Source organism: Castanea sativa, chromosome 1 (genome assembly GCF_040712315.1).
Source record: "Castanea sativa cultivar Marrone di Chiusa Pesio chromosome 1, ASM4071231v1".
Classification (NCBI taxonomy): domain Eukaryota; kingdom Viridiplantae; phylum Streptophyta; class Magnoliopsida; order Fagales; family Fagaceae; genus Castanea; species Castanea sativa.
In genome coordinates, this window is record NC_134013.1 from 5,724,738 (window position 1) to 5,747,750 (window position 23,013).

A 23,013-nucleotide genomic window follows, 5' to 3' on the forward strand; every position below is an offset into this window, starting at 1 on the left:
TTTTTCTTAGGATTTTTTAGTCATTCCTGTCAAAAAGAGTGATACGAGTGTTAGGTACAAGAGACAACTTAATCTTACTCATTATAAATAAGAGCCACAAAACTCACTTGCTTAGTTGTGCATGAAGATGCTCATCTAAGTTACAAATGATACAAAATTTAGAAAACTTTGTTTCATTGGCCATTCAAGGTAAACAAGTACCAATGTACACAAACACACACTGTTTTTGTATTTTTCTGATTTTTCAAATTTTTTTTATGAATGAAAAACAAAATAAAAACAAAACTGAAAAACAACCAAACAAAAACATGTCAAATAAAGCAATGCATAAAAATTAGACTATCTCAAAATAAGAAAGCAAGACAAACAAGTAATGCAAACACAACACACACACACACACAGAGTGATTGAATCACTTGGAGCCCTTTTCTTTCCACACCTTGGAAGAGCCTTTCTTTTTGGCGAACCCTTGAACTGGCAAAAAGGGGGAAGAATTGCAACCATTTGGGTTTGTAAGAAACATGAGGGCTTTGAGGAGATCTCCAAGAGGAGCAAGAGAGGATGGAAACTGACTCAGGTTTCTTGCTGAGATCATGATGTTGCTCTGTTGAGTGGCTTGCCACTTGTAGCAATTTGGTCGAGTATGTTCAGCTGCTCCACAGTGATGACAGAGATGCTGCTTATTTTCTTTGGACTTTTGAGCATTACTTTTCTTAGCCCTAGGGTTTTTGGTTTCTTTCTTAGCAAGCTTAAGGGGTGCTCTTAAGATAGATTTACCCTTGTCTATGTTCTCACTAGCTATCACAGTTTTAGCATCATTATTCTTAGAATCAATATTGTTAGCAGGAGAAACAAAAACAGTAGTATTAGAAGAAGCAATATTAGAAGAATAGAAATCATACCTTAAACCGGTTCGATCGGAGGTAGATTTTTGCATGCTAAGCATCTCATCAAGCTTTGCATTTGAGGTCCTCTCCAACTAGGCTCTCACTTGGAACAGTTCTGCCTCAAGCTTCTTGGTCTTCTCAGCCAATAAATTGTTTTCAAATCTCAGTGCTCCAATGGCCTGATTGGCTTCATCAAACTTAATGGAGAGTTGTTCTCATTCAAGCTCCACATCACTGAGTTTTTTGGAGGCCAACCTATACAGCTTCTCATATTTTTTCAAGACCTTGTATAACTTTGCATAGGCTATGCGGATGTCATCTTGGTCATCCATCTTTTCAAACTTAGATTCCACCAAGTTTTCTTCTTCATCCACACCTTTTACAATCCCTTCAGTAGGATTGACAGTGGCAGTAAAGGCATTTAGGATTCCGTCATTTTCATTATCGGAATCATCCTTTGGTTCAGTGTCACTTAAGGTAGCAGCAAGTGCCTTATTTTTCCCAATGGACTTGAGATAAGTAGGGCATTCTTGTTTCATGTGACCGAATCCTTAACACCCGAAACACTTGGGTCCTGAGGGAACAGTGTATTAACCGTTATCCCTAGCATCCTTCTTCCTTTTGTCTTGGCTCTTAGACTGAGAAGAACTTGATTACTTGCAGTCCTTGTCAAAGCCCTTTGCATTGGCATTTTTCATGAATTGCTTGAACTGTTGGGTGATGTAGGACTTCATTTTAGAATCTTCATCGTCGAAAGACTCATCTGTGTCACTGCTCTTGGCCTTCAATGCCATACTCTTGCCTTTACCCGACTTACCAATCCTTGTCAAACCTAACTCATAGGTCTGCAGATTACCAACTAGCTCTGTCAAAGGAATCTTGTCAATATCCTTTGATTCCTCTAAAGCAGTGATTTTGGCATGAAATCTCTCGGGCAGAGATCTGAGCACCTTTCTCACAATCTTGGGTTCAAGAATGGTTTTTCCAAGATTAAATGCAGAGTTCATTATGTTCTTGAGTCTGGCATAGAACTCATCAAATGACTCATCCTTCTCCATCTTGATTTCTTCGAAGCTAGTAGTGAGCCTCTAAAGCTTCGAATCCTTGGCAGCCTTGGTTCCTTCATAAGTTGTCTGGAGAATGGCCCAAGCTTCCTTTGCAGTTTTAGTAGATGATATCTTCTTGAATTCCTCATTTGTGACCACACTTAATAGAGCATTCAATGCTTTGTTGTTGAAATTAGTCGACTTGATCTTTGCATCATCCTAGTCGGCCGGCACTTCCTTCAACTTGGTCCAGCCAATCTCCACAGCTTGCTACACTTTCTTATCTAATGACTACAAGAAAGCTCTTATGCGTACTTTCTAGTATGCATAGTTAGTACTATCAAATAAAGTAGGTACAATGAGTGCCTGTCCTCTATCCATGACAAACAGGGGTCAATGGATCACACAACAAAGATTAAGCACTAATCAGAGTGTGTCTGCTTTGATACCACTTGATAGGCCAAAAATATATTGATCCCCTGTGATGGATTAGTTGATTAATTAGCCAAGTTTAATTAATTAATTAATTTGACATGCAATGTATGTGGCAGCACAAACAAATTACCAACTAAATAAATATGCAGTGGAAAATAAATTGACACGGTGATTTATTTATGAATAGGGAAAACCTCGGAGGCAAAAATCCTACCGGGTGATTTTAAGGTAACCACTCTCGAGAATCCATTACTATCAAAACAAGTGGTTACAAGTAAAGGAATCTCAGTACTTTATACCAACCTACAGTTGAACCCTTACCCTAATAACCAATTGGACTTGTTCTGTAGTGACAATCTCTTCTTATATTGCAGGGCTCCTAGTACGTGACTAACCAATAGATGCACGAATCCCAGTATGTGACTTGATCGCCAACTTGGGAAGGATGTTGACTGCCAATTTCTTCAGTTCATCACACGTTGAAGATCATGAAGTTGTTTGGTAAAAAAACCCTACGGTGTACAAACACAGTAGCTTCTTCAAAATGACCTAGGGCAACTAGGTTTCCGGTCACACTTTTCTTCACACTTGTGAAATTGTGCTCTTGTGCAACTGTGCAATATGTGACGGCCCTTAAAATAATCCTTATATATGTTTAGGGCTGTGAAAAAAGAAAGCCCAAAAATACATTTACGGATTGGATAAAAATCAGCTCTGAAAAACTAAACTTCATAAATCTCGACAGATACCCTATCTATCGAGCAGCTGTCGAGTCTCGGGCTAAAACAACTCTTTTAAACCTAAATAGATACTAGCTGTCGAGTTTTAATGAACAACACTTCTTCACTTGATTCTTGGACAAATTTGCATGGCTTTAACACTTGAACTTGAAACCTTGTTTCTTGAAGTATTAAACACATCCTAGATCTACCCAACTATAAGTAAAGTGTATTTTGTCAAAGAAAGTCTAAACATGTACACAAGGAATGGAGTGAAATCAGATCTGAAAAACTGATTTTCATAATTCTCGATAGATAGGGTATCTATTGAGTAGCTGTCAAGCATCAGGCTAAAGCAACCTTTTAAACCTCGGTAGATGCTATCTGTCAAGCTAACTATCGAGCTTTAAAATCCAGCACTTCTTGACTTGTTTCTTGGACAGATTTGCATGGTTTCAATACTTGGACTTGAACTCTTGTTCCTTGAAGTATTAAACACATCCTAAATCTACCAAATTATAAGTAAAGTGCGTTTTATCAAAAGATTAGTCAATTCTAACTGGCATATGTTTCTAACGTCATTCAAATATGTCCTAACAATCTCCCTTTTTGACAATCTGTGACAAAACCACAACAAATAAATGAATATATGAGAGAAGCCATAAATCACTCAACTCATACTTGTTGAATACAATAAAATCTATCCTAATTCAAACTCTTGAAAAACTTTACAAGAAGAGAGTTCATGGCAAGAAGACTTTGACAACTTGTATTTCTGAAACACTTTAAACAAAACTCATTACGGCATCTTAGTGTGAAACAGAAATAAAAGATTGCATGCAAGTAATAAGAAGCATGTGCATAAAGAGAAGAAAGAAACAACGCATGAAGAGATAGGTGAAAGAAAGTAATAACAACCTTAATATGTATATATATCAATAATAAGTACAATGTCTGCTATCACAAAGTGGTCACAAGACCAAAGGTACAAAAACAAAGTATCTAAAAGATAAAGAAAAGAAAAGATGCATATGTCCTCACTACATCCCTTAACAAGTATAGACACTCCCCCTCACAAAAATCTCCTATTCTAACTCTCCCCCAAAGTACATGACTACTCTCATACCCAAAACTACTCCTCTTTTTTGTCACAAATGACAAATGGCAAGTAACTTAAGCAGTCATCGCATCATTGGAATAGTTAGCACCATCATCCTTATCACTATCGCCATCAGAACCACCATCATTGTCACGCCCCAAGCCCCAAGGGGTCCAAAGCATGAGAAAGACATCTCAAGTACCTATAATTTTTTAAAAAAACTTTTTTGACAATTCAATCCACATAAATCCTATCAAGTACCAACATCAAGAATTACCATAATAATCCCACTGAATATACTCTCAAAGTAAGTCAGAGCTCTAAGCATTAATTACAAGGACCATTGGCCACAAAAGAATAGAGGTCTGAATAAACGATTACATATCAACAGCTTGTCCCATCAGTGCGAATACAGTCACAACCACTATAATATATAAAAGAATGAGTCAAGCCTATTCTAAAATGTACATCATCAAATAATTCCATTACAAAAGTTTAGCCTCCATCAGTAATTAGTCTAACTACTTTTAGCCACCAAAAATGCTGTTTCAAAATATTGTTGCCTACTCTGAAAAGTTTATAATAATAATGGGATAAGACAGAGCCCAGTAAGTAGCATAATTAATGGGGGTGGGGGAAATACAAGTTTCATCTTCAATAATAATAATATCACAAGAATGATTAAGTAATGAAACACAAAATTTCTCAAAATAAATACCTTGAAACTATATACCATAATCTATAATCTGTGAGCACTAACAGTATAATTTTTAAAGCCATAAAATCTAACATACGGTAAATTATCACAAATGTACCACACTACCACATAGACCGGTCAGAGGATCCACCCATTCACAACTAGCATGATATTGTCCTCTCTAGTATGCAGACTTTTGGCCTCATGGATAGCAGCCTCACCCATACCCTCAAGGTTTTTCTCTCCCCCCATGGGCAACAGAGAGAGCGCGTCAAATAGGCCCTCTTTTGCATATGGTCTCTTGGCCCCATGGATAGCAACCTCACCCACACACAATCAAGGAACCTTTTCCCCCCATGGGTGGCAGGGAAGAACGCGTCATCCAAAGTGAAAGGGCACTGACCTGAATTTCATTTCATTGTCACAAAGACTACGAAAACGAAATTGGGTGATTACCGGAAAATCACACATGGCATGGTGTTAAAACCACATAAAGCTCACAGGTTACGTTACTTCCAAATAAATAGTTTATATCTAGGTAATTTCAGGAAAACCTTAAATAATCTAACTTCCCCGAGGTTTGTAAGGTTTTCAACTTCATTCTTGTCAAAAGATTTTATATCAATTTTCCCAATAACAAGACAAGATAAGCATCTTTGGATTTTCTAATAAACCATAAAGTTCATAATTTTCTTATCAAAAATAAAAGATGCTCATATTTTTCATGTCCACAATTCATGCATTTCCCCAAATGCAATACCAAATATGATGCATTTTTATATATAATAATATGTAATAGGGTCACAACACAACAATTTTAAGAAAACATATATCCATATATAATTTTTCAAAATGTGTTTAACCCAAAAACATCATTTATGAAATATGGTTATTTTCCAAAAATATCACATTAAGAAACTACTTATCTCACAACCACAAAAGCCTAACTCTCCAAGCTCCAAGGAGATTAGCTAGAACCTAAACAATATCAAGTAAACCTATCACAATAAGTATAGAGCTTGAAATTGTATCCAACCACAATTTAGGATTTGCCAAATAAACACTTAATTAGGCAAGCCTAGTGTTTAACCTCATCAATAATAATATATATCATTCCCAAAGTTTCTCAAGAAATTTATTCACAAGGCATCAACTCCGATTTATAAAGTTAACCCATTTCATAATATCTCCAACATTATAACTAGCTTTCATAAGATTTATACTACATCATTGAGAGACTCATGAAAGCAAAAAAATCAACATATCCTCCAAGACAAGAAATTTAGAATTTCAACTAAATCCAAATAAACCCAATGGCAATGGAAAAAATTAAATTTACCAACCATCATACATTATAATTTAAAACCCCTAAATTTTTCCACCATACATAAACCTTAAGTAGCCATTTTCAGCACAAATTATATACCCACTCATCAAATAATTCCACCAAATCAAAACCCATACATAAAAACACATAAATATCACTTCCAATGCTCATAAATTACATGAGTATCATTATTAAAGCTTAGATAAAAATAACCTCAAGCAAAAGTGTAAAACCCACCAAAAGGATTAGAAATTTTTACCTCAAATAAAAGATGTGAATGTGCTTATGGGTTCACAAGAATTTTCTGGTGATCTTGCCGGAAAAATGATGGTGGAAGTAGTGATATGGAGGTACCGGTGGGAGAGTTTGAGGGAGTGAAGAGTGTTCTACCAAAAATGAAAAAGAAGAAAAGAAAGAAAAGAGGAGAAGTGGGGAGTCGATCAAAGAGAGTAGAGATACTTGTGAGATGAGTGGTGGGGGTTAAATGGGGTAGGTGGGCACATGTGGTCCAAATAAAGTTTGACCACTTCTTCTTCTTCTTTTCTTTTTTCTTTTTTGTGATTGGGACGTTACATTCTTCTCCTTTTATAAAAATTTCGTCCTCGAAATTTTATATACCTCGATCCTGAAAAAGGTTTAGGTATTTTGACAACATATCGTCTTCACACTCCCAAGATGCCTTTTTCACTGAGTGATTCTTCCAAAGCACCTTTACCCAAGATATTGCTCTATTGTGTAACACTTGCTCTTAACGGTCCAAAATCTCTACTTGAATTTCTTCATATGATAAATCATCTCTAATCTGAAGAAACTCATAGCTCAAAACATGTGAAGGGTCATGAATGTATTTCCTTAACATAGACTCATGGAAAACATTGTAAATTCCTGATGGGGCCGGGGGTAGGGCAATTCTATATGCAATTTCATATGCAATTTCGCCCATTCTCTCCAAGACCTCAAAAGGCCCTACAAACCTAGGGCTTAACTTGCCCTTTTTGCCAAATTTCATTACTTCTTTCATAGGTGCAACCCGTAGGAAAACTTTAACTCCAATTTCAAGTTGCAAAGCCTTCCTTTTAATGTGATAATAGCTCTTTTGTCTACTTTGGGTTGCTCGTAGTCGATCATGTATCATATTTACCTTTTCACAAGTCCTCTGAATAATCTCTGGCCCTAAGATTTTTTGTTCTCCCACCTCATCCCAACAAATCAGGGATCTACACTTTCTCCCATACAAAGCCTCATAAGGTGCTGCTTTAATATTTGAATGGTAACTATTATTGTAAGCAAACTCCACCAAAGGTAAGTGACAAGCCCAACTCCCTTTAAAATCCAAAACACATGCTCTCAACATATCTTCTAGAGTTTGAATAGTCCTTTCAGACTGTCCATCTGTCTGAGGGTGGAAAGCTGTGCTAAAATCTAATCTAGTACCCAAAGCCTTTTGCATACCACCCCAAGAATGAGAAGTAAATCTTGGATTTCTATCTAAAACAATAGAAGCGGGTACTCCATGAAGTTTCACGATCTCATCAACATAACGCTGAGTTTACTGATCAAGAGAGTAGTTCTTTCGGATAGGTAGAAAATGAGTTGATTTTATCATTCTATCAACAATCACTCAAATAACATCATAACCCTTAGGAGATCTCGACAATCCTGAACCAAAATCCATATTTAAATTTCTCCCACTTCCATTGGGGAGTAGGTAGTGGTTGCAACAAACTTAAGGGTCATTGGTGCAACACCTTAACTTGCTAACAAGTCAAACATTGCCCTACAAAGTGAGCAATCTCTCTTTTCATATTATTCCACCAAAAGTTCTTCATGAAGATCGTGGTACATCTTTGTACTACCCAGATGTATTGTATATGGAGAATAGTGAGCCTCCTCTAGAATCTCCTTTTTAATCAATGGATCATTTGGCACACAAAGTCTACTCCCAAATCTCAAAGCACCATCCTCAAAGATAGAAAATTCAGATTTCTTTCCACTACACACCTCATCCATGATTTTCTTTAAATGTGGGTCATCTACCTATGACAATCTTATTCTTTCCACCAAAGTTGGTTGAACACTCAAACTAGCCAGGTAGGCCTCAAAATGGCCCATAACAACCTCAATCTCCATCCTTTCAAGATCCTGAATAATTTCCTTTCGAGTGGTTAGCAAAGCAGCTGAAAAACTTGAAGGCTTTCTACTAAGAGCATCAGCTACAACATTAGCCTTACCAGGATGATAGTTAATAGAACAATCATAATCCTTAACCAGTTCCAACCATCTTTGTTGCCTCATATTTAACTCCTTTTGGGTAAAGAAATACTTCAAACTTTTATGATCAGTGAAAATCTCGCATCTTTCCCCACACAAATAATGTCTCCAAATTTTCAAGGCAAAAACAACTGCAGCCAACTCCAAGTCATAAGTGGGTAATTTTTCTCATAATGTTTCAACTGACGAGAGGCATAAGCCACAACCTTCCCATTTTGCATCAACACACAACCAAGTCCCTTATGAGAAGCATCATTATAAATGACAAAACCCCCTGTACCTGAAGGGATAGTTAACACTAGAGCTATGACCAACCTCCGCTTTAGCTCTTGGAAGCTTTTCTCACATTCTTTCTTCTACTCGAATTTAACATTCTTTCAAGTTAGTTGTATCAAAGGAGCCACAATGCGGGAAAATCCCTCTACAAATCTTCTATAGTAACCAGTAAGGCCCAAGAAACTTCTAACCTCACTCACATTTGTTGGCCTATCCCAATTAACCACCGCTTCTATCTTATTAGGATCCTCCGTAATTCCATCCTGATATCAGATGACCCAAGAACACCACTTGATTCAACCAGAATTCACACTTCTTCAGCTTAGCATACAACTTCCTTTCTCTTAGAATCTGTAAAACAGTCCTCAAGTGTTCTTCATGCTGTTCTTGGCTCTTAGAATAAATTAAAATATCATCAATGAACATAATGACAAAGTGATCCAACTACTTATGAAATACCTTATTCATAAAATCCATAAAAGTAGTAGGGGCATTAGTTAATCCAAATGGCATCACCAAAAATTAATAATGACCATATCTAGTCCAAAAAGTCATCTTTGGTATGTCATCACCCTTAGTCTTTAACTGATGGTAACCAGAACGAAGATCCATCTTAGAAAAGACTTGTGCTCCTTGCAACTGATCAAATAGGTCATCAATACATGGCAATTGATATTTACTCTTAATGGTAACTCTATTTAGCTCATGGTAATCAATACACAACCTTATAGACCCATCCTTTTTCTTAACAAAAAAATTTGGAGCACCCTAAGTTAAGGCACTAGGGCAAATAAACCCCTTATCTAGCAATTCTTCCAATTTCCCTTTAAGTTCCTTCGACTTTAAGGGTGCCATTCTACATGGTGCCTTAGAAATATGTGCAGTACTAGGAAGGAGATCAATAGAGAACACGATCTCATGATTCGAGAGCAACCCCGATAGATCATCAGGGAAAACATTCAGAAATTCCTTCACAATGGGAATGTCTCCTATCTCCAATTCTTAGCTTTGTAAATCCACTACACTAGCAAGGAATCCTTGGCATCCCTTTCTAAGCAAGCAGTTCACTTGTATGCATGATATCACACCAGGCATAAAAGGCAAACATGAAGCCTTGAGCATAAATTTTGATTCACCTAGAGGCCCAACATCACCTCTATCTCAAAACAATGCACACTGGCATGGTAAGAAGCCAACCAATCCATGCCTAAAATGACATCAAAATCATGCATATCTAATAACACCAAGTCAGCCAATAACTCTTTACCCTCAATACAAAGAATACGATACTTAAGCACAAGACTAGTTATTAAAGTATCACCAACAGGGGTAGAAACCAATAATTCCAAAATCAAGTTGTTCAGGGCTCTCGATAACTTTTCTATCTTTAGCAACCAATTCTCTGCTACCATTGGGTCAGGTTCACCATTAAAAGTTTAAGGGTTTTGCTTATGGGACTCCCCAAAAGAACAACCCTCCTACCTACACTCACCACCCTAGACCGATCTAGCAATCCTAGCATAGATCATGTCTGCCACCTCATCAATCTCACCACCAACAGGAGTGACAAATCTCTTACACTCTTGGCATTGCCTAAGGCCATGCTCAGAAGCTGTAACCTCATCCACATGCCTTACTTTACGTGCTTTCTTTTTAAGAGGCATAGTGTACCAAAGTACTTATACCTATACCCAAGAAACAAGCAAATAAATCACAAGACAACATAGAAAGTTAACATAGAAAAGATAGATAAGAAAAAGGAATAGCAGGTGGAAGCTGAAACAAAGGTATAAAATAAAGAATTCATCAACCCCTAATGCTTTGACTTAGATCAAAATCAATTCCTATTTTCAAAAGTCTACAGAATCATAACCTATGCTCTGATACCATAACTGTCACGGCCCAAACCCCAAGGGGTCCAAAGCATGAGAAAGACATCTTAAGTACCTGTAATTTTTTTTATTACTTTTTTGACAATTCAATCCACATAAATTCTATCAAGTACCAACATCAAGAATTACCATAATAATCCCACTGAATATACTCTCAAAGTAAGTCAGAGCTCTAAGCATTAATTATAAGGACCATTGGCCACAAAAGAATAGAGGTCTGAATAAACGATTACATATCAACAGCTTGTCCCATCAGTACGAATACAGTCACAACCACTATAATATACAAAAGAACGAGTCAAGCCTATTCTAAAATGTACATCATCAAATAACTCCATTACAAAAGTTCAGTCTCCATCAGTAGTTAGTCTAACTACTTTTAGCCACCAAAAATGCTATCTCAAAATATTGTTGCTTACTCTGAAAAGTTTATAAAAATAATGGAATGAGACAAAGCCTAGTAAGTAGCATAATTAATGGGGGTGGGGGAAATGCAAGTTTCATCTTCAATAATAATAATATGACAAGAATTATTAAGTAATGAAACACAAAGTTTCTCAAAATAAATACCTTGAAACTATATACCATAATCTATAATCTGTGAGCACTAACAGTATAATTTTCAAAGCCATAAAATCTAACATACGGTAAATTATCACAAATGTATCACACTACCACATAGACCGGTCAGGAGATCCACCCATTCACAACTGGCATGATATTGTCCTCTCTGGTATGCAGACTTTTGGCCTTATGGACAGCAGCCTTACCCATACCCTCAAGGTTTTTCTCTCCCCCTATGGGCAGCAGAGAAAGCGCGTCAAATAGTCCCTCTTTTGCATGTGGTCTCTTGGCCCCATGGATAGCAGCCTCACCCACACACAATCAAGGAACTTCTTCCCCCCATGGGCAACAGAGAAGAATGCGTCATCCAAAGTGAAAGGGCACTGACCTGAATTTGATTCTATTGTCACAAAGACTACGAAAATCAAATCGGGTGATCACCGAAAAATCACAAATGGCATGGTGTTAAAACCACATAAAGCTCACATGTTACGTTACTTCCAAATACATAGTTTATATCTAGGTAATTTTAGAAAAACCTTAAATAATCTAACTTCCACTAAGGTTTTCAACTTCATTCTTGTCAAAATATTTTATATCAATTTTCCCAATAACAAGACAAGATAAGCATCTTTGGATTTTCTAATAAACCATAAAGTTCATAATTTCCTTATCAAACATTAAATAAAAGATGCTCATATTTTTCATGTCCACAATTCATGCATTTCCCCAAATGCAATACCAAATATGATGCATTTTTATATATAATAATATGTAATAGGGTCACAACACAACAATTTTACGAAAACATATATCCATATATAATTTTCCAAAATGTGTTTGACCTTAAAACATCATTTATGAAATATGATTATTTTCCAAAAATATCCCATTAAGAAGCTACTTACCTCGCAACCACAAAAACCTAACTCTTCAAGCTCCAAGGAGATTAGCTAGAACCTAAACAATATCAAGTAAACCTATCACAATAAGTATAGAGCTTGAAATTGTATCTAACCATAATTTAGGATTTGCCAAATAAACACTTAATTAGGCAAGCCTAGTATTTAACTTCATCAATAATAATATATACCATTCCCAAAGTTTCTCAACAAATTTATTCACAAGGCATCAACTCCAATTTATAAAGTTAACCAATTTATAATATCTCTAACATTATGACTAACTTTCATAAGATTTACACTACATCATTAAGAGACCCATGAAAGCAAAAAAATCAACATATTCTCCAAGACAAGAAATTTAGAATTTCAAATAAATCCAAATAAACTCAATGGCAATGGAAAAATTAAATTTACCAACCATCATACATTATAACTTAAAACCCCTAAATTTTTCCACCATACATAAACCTTAAGTAGCAATTTTAGCACAAATTATATACCCTCTCATCAAATAATTCCACCAATACAAAACCCATACATAAAAACACATAAATATCACTTCCAATACTCATAAATCACATGGGTATCATAATTAAAGCTTAGATAAAAATAATCTCAAGCAAAAGTGTAAAACCCACCAAAAAGATTAGAAATTTTTACCTCAAATAAAAGATGTGAAGGTGTTTATGGGTTCACAAGAATTTTCCGGTGATCTTGTTGGAAAAATGATGGTGGAAGTAGTGATATGAAGGTACCGGTGGGAGAGTTTGAGGGAGTGAAGAGTGTTCTACCGAAAATGAAAAAGAAGAAAAGAAAGAAAAGAGGAGAAGTGGGGAGCCGATCAAAGAGAGTAGAGATATTTGTGAGATGAGTGGTGGGGGTTAAATGGGGTAGGTAGGCACATGTGGTCCAAGTAAATTCTGACCACTTCTTTTTTTCTTTTTTTTTGTGATTGAGACGTTACAATCACCGTCCTCATCCTCAGAAGTCTCTAGAGAAGGAGTGGGAGACTCTATGAGGCCACTAAGGAGAGCCTGTTATTGTGCAATCTGACCGACATGGCTGTTCACCTGACACAAATCATCATTGAGAGTGTCAAGGCGAGCATCCATGCGCTGAAATTGCGCCATAATCGCCTTAAGGACCACACCATCCACGAAAGAAGAAGGAGTGGATGTGGATGGAGCTAAAGAAGCTGGAGGAGTCGCTGTCTTGGTCCATGATCGCTTTGGTTGAAGCTGGGCCTCACTCTGTCTAATAGTCCCTCATCAATAGCACATATGACAAAAAGGATCCGACACGAGAAAGGAGATAGAAAAGTAGCGAAGGATCCTCATGATAGCTGAATGAAAGATAAGTTTATAACGGATTGTTGTATCCCTATATACATCTATGAGGGAGAGAATGAAGTGAGAAAGGAAGTCCATATTGAGGTTCTCTAGAAGAGATAACAAAAATCAAGCACGAGGTTCTGTGATAGAATTATAGTTAGACAAAAGATGGAGAACGAATGTCATCACTATGTTAAAGAACCTGGGACCTTCAGCAATAGAGACATGAGCTCGTTTTTGGGTGTTCTGATGACTACCCCAAGAAGAAGGAGTCTCATAAAATAGAGACATGAGCTCGTTTTTGGACACAGTCCTAAGACGATCACAGCTGGGGTAGTTAGGATGCGCTACCCTCAAGATGTGGAGCACTTCTGATACAAGACCCGGAGTGGCCACAATGCGCGTACCTCAAATGCGAGTGACAAAAAGAGGTACTAAATAATCGAATCCGTGCATATTAAAGTAAAACTCCTATATGATCATGGAGGAAAAAGTGACCGGGATGCCACAAAGTGCCTCCCAACCCCTACTATAGATGATAGTGGGAAGGTCAATATCGAAAAAATCTGATAGAACGACTTGGTGTTCCGAATGAATGCCTCGTCGAGAAAAGTTCTCTGAGAAGTCCTTACGGGCTTTCTCATCACAGAACTGAAGATGGGAAGGAGTAGAATCAGAAGAAGATGCCCTGGAATGAAGAGGATTCTAGGATGGAGTGGACTTACGTTTATGTGCCATGATGCAGACTAAGAGAGAGAGAGAGAGAGAGAGAGAGAGAGAGAGAAGCAGAAAAGTATCAAACAGTTTAATATCAATATGATCGAAAATGGAAGGTACGTGTTCATGAAAAATTCATGAACATGTGACATGCACAATAAAAGCATCATAGGCTCAGCCCAATCCAAACCTACCAGTACACAAGCTTGCAACAAAGTAAACACACATCTAAAATGCATGAAACATTGTTAATATGCAATTTTATGCAATGCATGATCATTTTAAGATCATTTGAACAAAACCCATCTAAAATTTTTTACAAAAACTTCATTAATTTTGAAAAACCCCAAATATTTTCAAAACCCCCAAAAGTTAGGTCAAAATGCTTGAAATGTATAATAAACAGATGGAAAAGAGATCATACCAGTGAAAAATGCAACGAATAGATCGAAGATTAAGTGGGGAAGATGAAGAGGTTGAGTGAGAAGAGTTTAAGAAAGGGAGAGACATTTTTCTATCTAGAGAGATCGGGGAGAAATGAGAGAAATTCGTGCTGACCTCATAAATAGACATATACGCAGCTCGATGGATTGGCAGGTATCGAGAGGTGTCGAGAATTAAAAAGTGATAGAAAGAATTATTGAGGAGCTATAGAGAGGTGTCCACAGCAAAAGAACCTCGATGGATCGAGTAGCTATCGAGGAGACAAAACTTTCTCGATAGATCAAGAAGCTGTCGAGAAGCTATCAAAACAAATTCTAAAAAACTTCAATGGATCGAAATTGTGATAGCAGCTGTCAAGAAAGGAAGATCAAGAGCTCGATAAATAACCTAGTTGTCAAGAGGTATCGAGAAGCTGTCGAGATTGCTCAAAAATAGTATTCTAAAAGATAGAAAAACACAGACATGAATGCAATCAAACATGCTACTCTACCAAGGATCCAAACAACATTTTAACTCTTAAAAACATCTCGCAACAAGAAAAATGTCCAGCATATAGCTCCAAAACGCCCGCACACACTAAACAAGTCTAATCAATTTTATATTTCAAAAAAAAGTCAAGATAGTTTAGTGGGCATACATTAACACATGTATTCCTTGTGATGGTCAAATCACATTGTACCTGCACATGTATCAAAAGTAGCAAAAAATATTGCATGTTGTGTGTGAAAAACATCGTAAGATTGCACAAGTTTCTACATCTTATGACGATTTGAGATATGAGCAAATCAATTTAACTCACACACGATCATGACTACTTGATTGGGACTATCACATTTGAGGTACATCCTATAAAAAACATATTGATTCCTTTTTGCTTTTAATTTTCTTTGCGTATTTTTCTTTTAAACATATCATCCATGGGCATATAAGGGAGAGAAAAGAAATATCCAATGATGTTAAGCTTTTGACATTGCACTTTTGCTATGTCAAAGCATACAAATGTCATTTCATGATTGGCAGACAATGGTGGTGGATGATTATTTATGTCTTTCTGTTAGGATTTTCTAGTCATTTTTGTCAAAAAGCGTGATACGAGTGTTAAATTTAAGAGATTACTTAATCATACTCATCACAAACACGAGCCACAAAGCTCACTTGCTTAGTTGTGCATAGAAATGCTCATCTAAGTTACAAAAGATACAAAGTGTCATGCCCCAAAACCCAAAAGGGTCCAAAGCATGAAAAACCGAGCCTTCAAGAGAACCTGTATGGGATTTTTTTTTTTCCATTGACGAAGTAAATAAATATATTGATCTCTCCACAATATAAGTCAGAGCTGTATGACACATTTACAAGCAATACAAACTACAAATCATGTGTCTCCAAATACACTTAATAATGCAACGCTCCAAATAAAATAAACACAAAGTTGCAATCCTCTCTAAGGTCAACCTTAACAGAAAATCTAGGCCTACCACACCCAAGGCTAGCAGACCTCAAGTATCCAACCTTTAATAGAATTAATTATGATCTCGTTGAACTTTGCAAGATTGAGTCATTGACCATTAATGGCTCAAGTCTCCCAATTTAATATAGCGCTCCAATCACCACCAATAAATTAAGGTCCATGCCTGACGTGTAGCTAATTTATCTGAAAAACTGTTGGAGATTGAAATGAGCTAAATCCTAGTAAGTAACATAATTAATGGGGGTGGGGGAAATGCAAGTTTCATGATAATGAATAGTTCACAAAACATGTTTTAGTTTGGGAAATTGCTAATTGAATAGTGTAAGATCATTTTCAATAATAATGTAACAAGAATGATTAAATGACGAAACACAAAGTTTCTCAAAATAATATCATGAAACTATATATTATAATCTATGATCACTAACAATATAATTCCAAAGCCATAAAATCTAACATACGGTAATTTATCATAAATTTACCACATTACCACATAGATCGGTCAGGGGATCCACTCATTCGCAATTGGAATGATATTGTCCTCTCTGGTATGTAGACTCTTGGCCCTATGGACATTAGCCTCACCCATACCCTCAAGGTTTTTCTCTCCCCCATGGGCAGTAGAGGGAGCGCGTCAAATAGGACCTCTCTTACGTGTGGTCTCTTGGCCTCATGGGCAGCAGCCTCACCCACACACAATTAAGGAACATCTTCCCCCCATGGGCAATAGGGAAGAACGCATCATTCAAAGTGAAAGGGCACTGACCTGGATTTTATTTCATTGTCACAAAGACTACGGAAATCAAATCGAGTAATCATTAGGAAATCACACATAACATGGTGTTAAAACCACATAAAGCTCACAGGTTACATAAACTTTGAAACATATAGTTTATATCTAGATAGTTTCAGAAAAATCTCAAATAATCTGTCTTCCACAAAATTTGTAAGGTTTTTAACTTCATTCTTGTCAAAAAGATTTTCTATCAATTTCTCACATAACAAGACAAGATAAGCATCTTTAGATTTTCTAATAAACTATAAAATTCATAATTTCCTTATCAAAGATTAAATAAAAGATGCTCATATTTTCCATGTCAACAATTCATGCATTTCCCCAAGTGCAATACCAAATATGATGCATTTTCATATATAATAATATAAAATAGGATCACAACACAATACTTTTAAGAAAACATATATCCATATATAATTTTCCAAAATGTGTTTGACTTAAAAACAACATTTATGAAAACATGGTTATTTTCCAAAAATCCCATTAAAAAGCTACTTACCTCAGCAGTCCATTCCAAATTTACCTCAACTGGGCACCGCATTCAACCAATTAAGTTACTAGTTCCATCACCAAGTACCTTGGAACCTAGAAACACAAGTATCAAGCCTATTAATAACAAGGTCAACTACAAAAATTACGCTATCAAATTTGTCTCCATAAATTGGGAAGGATTCCCTCGAAAATCAAACCTAAGGCCCTAAAGCCTAGCTTGACCAGCCCAAGACAAGTACCCCTACCCAAAAGGGAACCAAACAAACATACAAGAAACTTATAGGACTACAACACAACCAATGTCTTTAATTTCCCTTTCGCAAACAATGTGCATTTACCAACTTGATACAACGTTGTCACTACCAACCCATGATAAAATTAGCCAAAGTAAAACACTTGTCAAAGAAAGCACATATGGGCTTACAAGCTAAACCACACCACAAAAGCTTAAAGTAAATTCCTTAAAGTCTCAGCATCCTAATCACACTTTCAAATAACTTCCAACAGGTCAGCCCTTATTATAAAATTCATTTGGTCCACTTAGTGTTATCCAAAAAGCTAAAAGCCTTTATATGTCTAGTATGTATCACCTAAAATTCAGCTCAAAATGATTTTTCTGTAATTTATTAAAAATCATGTAATGCAGCTTACTTAATCTGTCAAGGACAGATTTACAGTCCCAAAAGAAAATTACTATAATTTTAATACTATTCCAAAAGCTTTAAGACTTGATTAACCTTAAATCTACATGTGTTAACACACATAAACAACTAGGATTACAACCCATAACCTAATATAACAACCATCACAACACAAGTCAAGAAATTTCATCCTATAACTCATATAGGCAATTTATCAAACACTTGGCATGCGACAAGCAAATACCCGCATTCACATATGTCAAAGTCACTCAAATGCAAAGGAAACGCACTTTAAAATCAACTCACATCAACATATGCAACAAGAAGACCCATACAGTTGATCTAGCAAACCAACCCTCAAATACCCATTAGAAAACTAATCAACCAAAACCTTTTATCAAAGCAAAAACTCTTAAATATGAAATTTTCGGATTTTAACAAAACCATTGCTACCCAAATCATCTTAACCCTCTAATCTTCCATTATTCACCAAAACCCATCAAGTATTCATCATAATAATCATTAAATAGCAAAACTCAAAGAATTTCATAGAAGAAATTGAGATAAAAGCTTAGATTTTTACCTTGGGTTTAATCCACTTCAAACTCTCATGGAGTTTTAGCTACTAGGAAAACCAATGGAGACATAATCCTCCCTAATAGAGAGATTTGGACTAGAGAGGGGAAAGAAATGATGAAGGAGATGGGAGCTAGAGTGTGTTTGTGTGTGTTTTAGTGGGTGGGTGAGATAGAAGGATAGAGAAATAGAGAGAAGGGGCAGCTGATCAAGAGGGAGAGAGATTTCAACGTGAAATGAGGAAGAATAGGGGGGGGGGGGTGGCTAACTTATGGGATAGGGCTTAATTATAAGTTTGCCCCAAAAATATCTTGTGTTTAATTATCACTCCACCCATAAGGTTCCTCCCATATTTCATCTAGCCCCATAAATCACTTAAGTATTCATAAGTCCTCCACAAAATAATTAACCATACTGATTAAAAAAATAAAGCCCAATTTAGATATTATTCTCTTTGGAAAAATTGCTTTAAAAAATATTTGGGGTGTTACACAAAGTTTAGAATACTTTGTTTCAATGGCCATCCAAGGTACGCAAGTACCAATGTACACAAAAACACATTGTTTTTGTATTTTTCTGATTTTTCAATTTTTTTTCATTTTTATGAAAAATAAAATAAAGAAAAATTGAAAACAAACAAATAAACAAAAACATGTTAAATAAAGTAATGCATAAAACTAGACTGACTCAAAACAAGAAAGCAAAAACACAAGTAATGCAATAAAAAATAGAGAGGGAGAGAGAGAAAAGTGACAAAATCACTTTAAGTCTTTTTCCTTCCACACCTTGGAAGAACCTTTCCTTTTAGCGAACCCTTGAACTGACAATGAGGGGGAAGAATTGCAACTTTCAAGTTCAAAAGGAACATGAGGGCTTTAAGTAGATCTCCAAGAGGAGTAAGAGAGGATTAAAAAGGATTATGGTTTCCTGATGAGATCATATTGTTGCTTTGTTGAGTGGCTAGCCACTTATAGCAATTTGGTTGAATATGTCCAGTTGCTCCACAGTGATGGTAGAGATGTTGCTTCTTCTGTTTAGACTTGTGGGTATTACTCTTCTTAGCCTTGGGGTTTTTTAGTTTCTTTCTTAACAAGCTTAGGGGGTACTCCTAAGATAGATTTACCCTTTTTTATGTTCTCACTAGCTAAAATAGTTTTGACATCAGTGTTTTCAGATTCAACATTGTTAGCAAGAGAAGCAAAAATAGTAGTACTAGAGGATGCAATATTAGGAGAAGAGAAATCATACCCTAAACTGGTTCGATCAGAAGCAAATTTCTGAAGGCTGAGCTTCTCATTAAGCTTTGCACTTGAGGTCATCTCCAGCTGAGCTCTGACTTGGAATAGTTTTGCCTCGAGCTTCTTGGTCTTCTCAGCCAAGAAATTATTCTCAAACTTTAGTTCTCCAATTGTTTAATTAGCTTCATCAAACTTTGTAGAGATTTCCTTTTATTCAAGCTCCACATCACTAAGCTTTTTGGTGACCAACCTATACAACTTCTCATACTTTTCAGAGACCTTGTATAATTTTGCATAGGCTGTGTGGATGTCATCTTACTCATCCATATTTTCAAACTTATACTCCACCAAGTCCTCTTCTTCCTCCACATCTTCAACAATCCCCTTAGTAGGATTTACAGTGGTAGTGAAGATATTCAGGATTCCATTATCCTTATTTTTCGAATCATCCTCAGGTTAGGTGTCACTCAATGTAGCAGCAAGTGCCTTGCTTTTTTCAATGGTCTTGAGATATGTGGGCACTCTTATTTCATGTATCCAAAGCCTTAACACCCGAAACACTTGGGTCTTTAGGGAACAGTGTACTGACTGCTATCCTTAGTATCCTTTTTCCCTTTGTCTTGGCTCTTAAACTGAGAAGAACTAAATTGCCTATGGTCTTTGTAGAATCCCTTCCCATTGGCATTCTTTATGAACTTCTTGAAGTCCTTTGTGATGTAGGACTTCATTTTAGAATCTTCATCATCTGAAGACTCATCCGTGTCACTTGTCTTGGCCTTTAGTGCCACACTCTTACCCTTAATCGATTTTCCGATTCTTGTCAAACCCAACTCATAGGTCTGCAGATTGCCAACCAGTTCTGTCAAAGGAATTTTGTCAATGTCCTTTGATTCCTCAATTGCGGTGATCTTGGCATGAAATCTCTCGGGTAGAGATCTGAGCACCTTTCTCACAATCTTGGGTTAGGGAATGATTTCCTTAAGATTAAAGGCTAAGTTCACTATGTCCTTGAGCTTGGCATAGGACTCATCAAACGACTCATCTTTCATCATCTTGATCTCTTCAAAGCTTGTAGTGAGTCTCTAAAGTTTCAAGTCCTTGACAGCCTTGGTTCCCTCATAGGTTGTCTGGAGAATGGTCTATGCTTTCTTGGCAGTTTCGGTAGAGGATATCTACTTAAACTCCTTATTTGTGACTGCACTGAATAAAGTGTTCAATGCCCTACTATTGAAGTTTGTTGCCTTGATCTTAGCATCATCCCAATTGGTTGGCGTTTCCTTTGGCTTGGTCTAGCTTATCTCTACAGCTTGCCACACATTTTCATCTAATGACTGCAAGAAAGCTCTCATGCGTATTTTTTAGTATGCATAATTAGTGCTATCAAATAAAGGAGATATAATAAGAGACTATCCTCTATCCATAACAAACAGGGGTCAATGGATCACACAACAAAGATTAACCCTAATCAGAGTGTGCCTGCTTTGATACCACTTGATAGGCTAAGAATGTATTGACCCCTTGTAATAAATTAATCAATTGATTTAGCGAAGTTAATTAATTAATTCAATTATCATGCAAAACATGTGGTAGCACAAACAAATCACCAACTAAGTTAATATGCAACAAAAAATAAAGTTGACACGGTGATTTGTTTACGAATGGGAAAAACTACCGAGGCAAAATCCCACCGGGTGAATATAAGGTCACCACTCTCGAGAATCCACTATTATCATAACAAGTGATTACAAGTAAAGTAATCTCAGTACCTTATACCAACCTACAGTTGAACCCTTACCCTAATACATAATTGGACTTGTTCTGTAGTGACAATTTCTCCTTTTCAATGCACGGCTCCCAGTATGTGACTAATCAATAGATGCGTGGATCCCAGTACGCAACTTACTCACCAACTTGAGAAAAATGTTGGCTGCAAAGTTCTTTAGTTCTTCAACACGATGAAAAGCATGAAGCTCCTTGGTCACAAAACCCAACGGCGTACAAATGCAGTAACTTCTTCTAGAGAAAGATGAACTAGGGAAAATTTTGTTTCCGGTCACAATTTGCATGAACAAAACTTTGCTCTACACTCACGCTACCTTTGACTGCCCTTAAAATAATCCTTATATATGTTTAGGGTTGTGAGAAAAGAAAGCTTAAACATGTACACACGGATTGGAGTGTAATCAGATCTGAAAAATTGATTTTCATAATTCTCGATAGATAGGATATCTATCAAGCAGCTGTCGACTATCGGGCTAAAGCAGTCTTTCAAACCTCGATAGATGCTATCTGTTGAGTTAGCTGTCGAGTTTTAAAATCCAGCACTTCTTCACTTATTTCTTGGACAGATTTGCATGACTTTAATACTTGGACTTAAACCCTTGTTGTTTGAAGTATTAAACACATCTTAGATCTGCCCAATTACAAGTAAAGTGCGTTTTGTCAAAGGATTAGCCAATTCTAAATGACATATGTTCCTAACATCATTCACATATGTCCTAACAAATTCGAAGGTAATTATGTTCTGAACAAAGATCTTGGAACAGCATAGCAATATGGACATCAACCATATCTGCACTTGCTTGAGTAAACACATCCACTAGTGGAATAGAACCACCATGATGTAACCAACCGAGAGTGCCCCACCTGGCTGCCTTTTTAGCATTGTATTTTTCTGCTGTCTTTGGTGAGCCAGTGCCTACTGAAATTACTAGAAAGCAAACATAGTCCGTGGGTTTGATTGGGAAGAAATCAGGATTTTCTTTGAAGACCTGTTTAGTCACTTGGTTTATGGCTACTAATGTCTGGACCATGGTGCCAAAAAGAAAAGAAAAACACTATAAAGATTAGCTTTTCTTGTGTTGAAACTTTTAACTTTAGAATAAATTGCATATTTTGTTCTCAACTTTTGATCTTTTCTTTACAAAATCATCTCTATGCTTTAAAATGTTTCATTTTAATCGCTCTACTTTCAATATTTCAAAAAAAAAAAAAAATTATCGTCATTTGATCGATGATGGCAAACATAATTCATACCATATCAAAGCTCCACATTATCAAAGTGACCTCAATTTCACGAATTCAATTCAATACATAAAATTTTTTATCCATTAGATATATAAGGATGATTTTCAAATAAATGTCAAAAGTTGAGCATCAAATATGTAATTTAAATTAACTTTATCTCTCTAA

At 36.3% G+C, this 23,013-nt stretch overlaps 1 long non-coding RNA gene and 1 pseudogene across 1 annotated transcript; both read right to left on the minus strand.

Moving 5' to 3' along the window:
• LOC142637399 (patatin-like protein 2) overlaps positions 1-23,013 on the minus strand; it is a 33,341-nt pseudogene that overhangs the window by 4,588 nt on the left and 5,740 nt on the right.
• On the minus strand, positions 11,478-12,947 carry LOC142629654 (uncharacterized). The gene is made up of 3 exons (XR_012843090.1): positions 12,779-12,947; positions 12,122-12,173; positions 11,478-11,601 (listed from the first exon to the last, which is right to left on the minus strand). It is a non-coding gene; the product is annotated as an uncharacterized LOC142629654 (long non-coding RNA).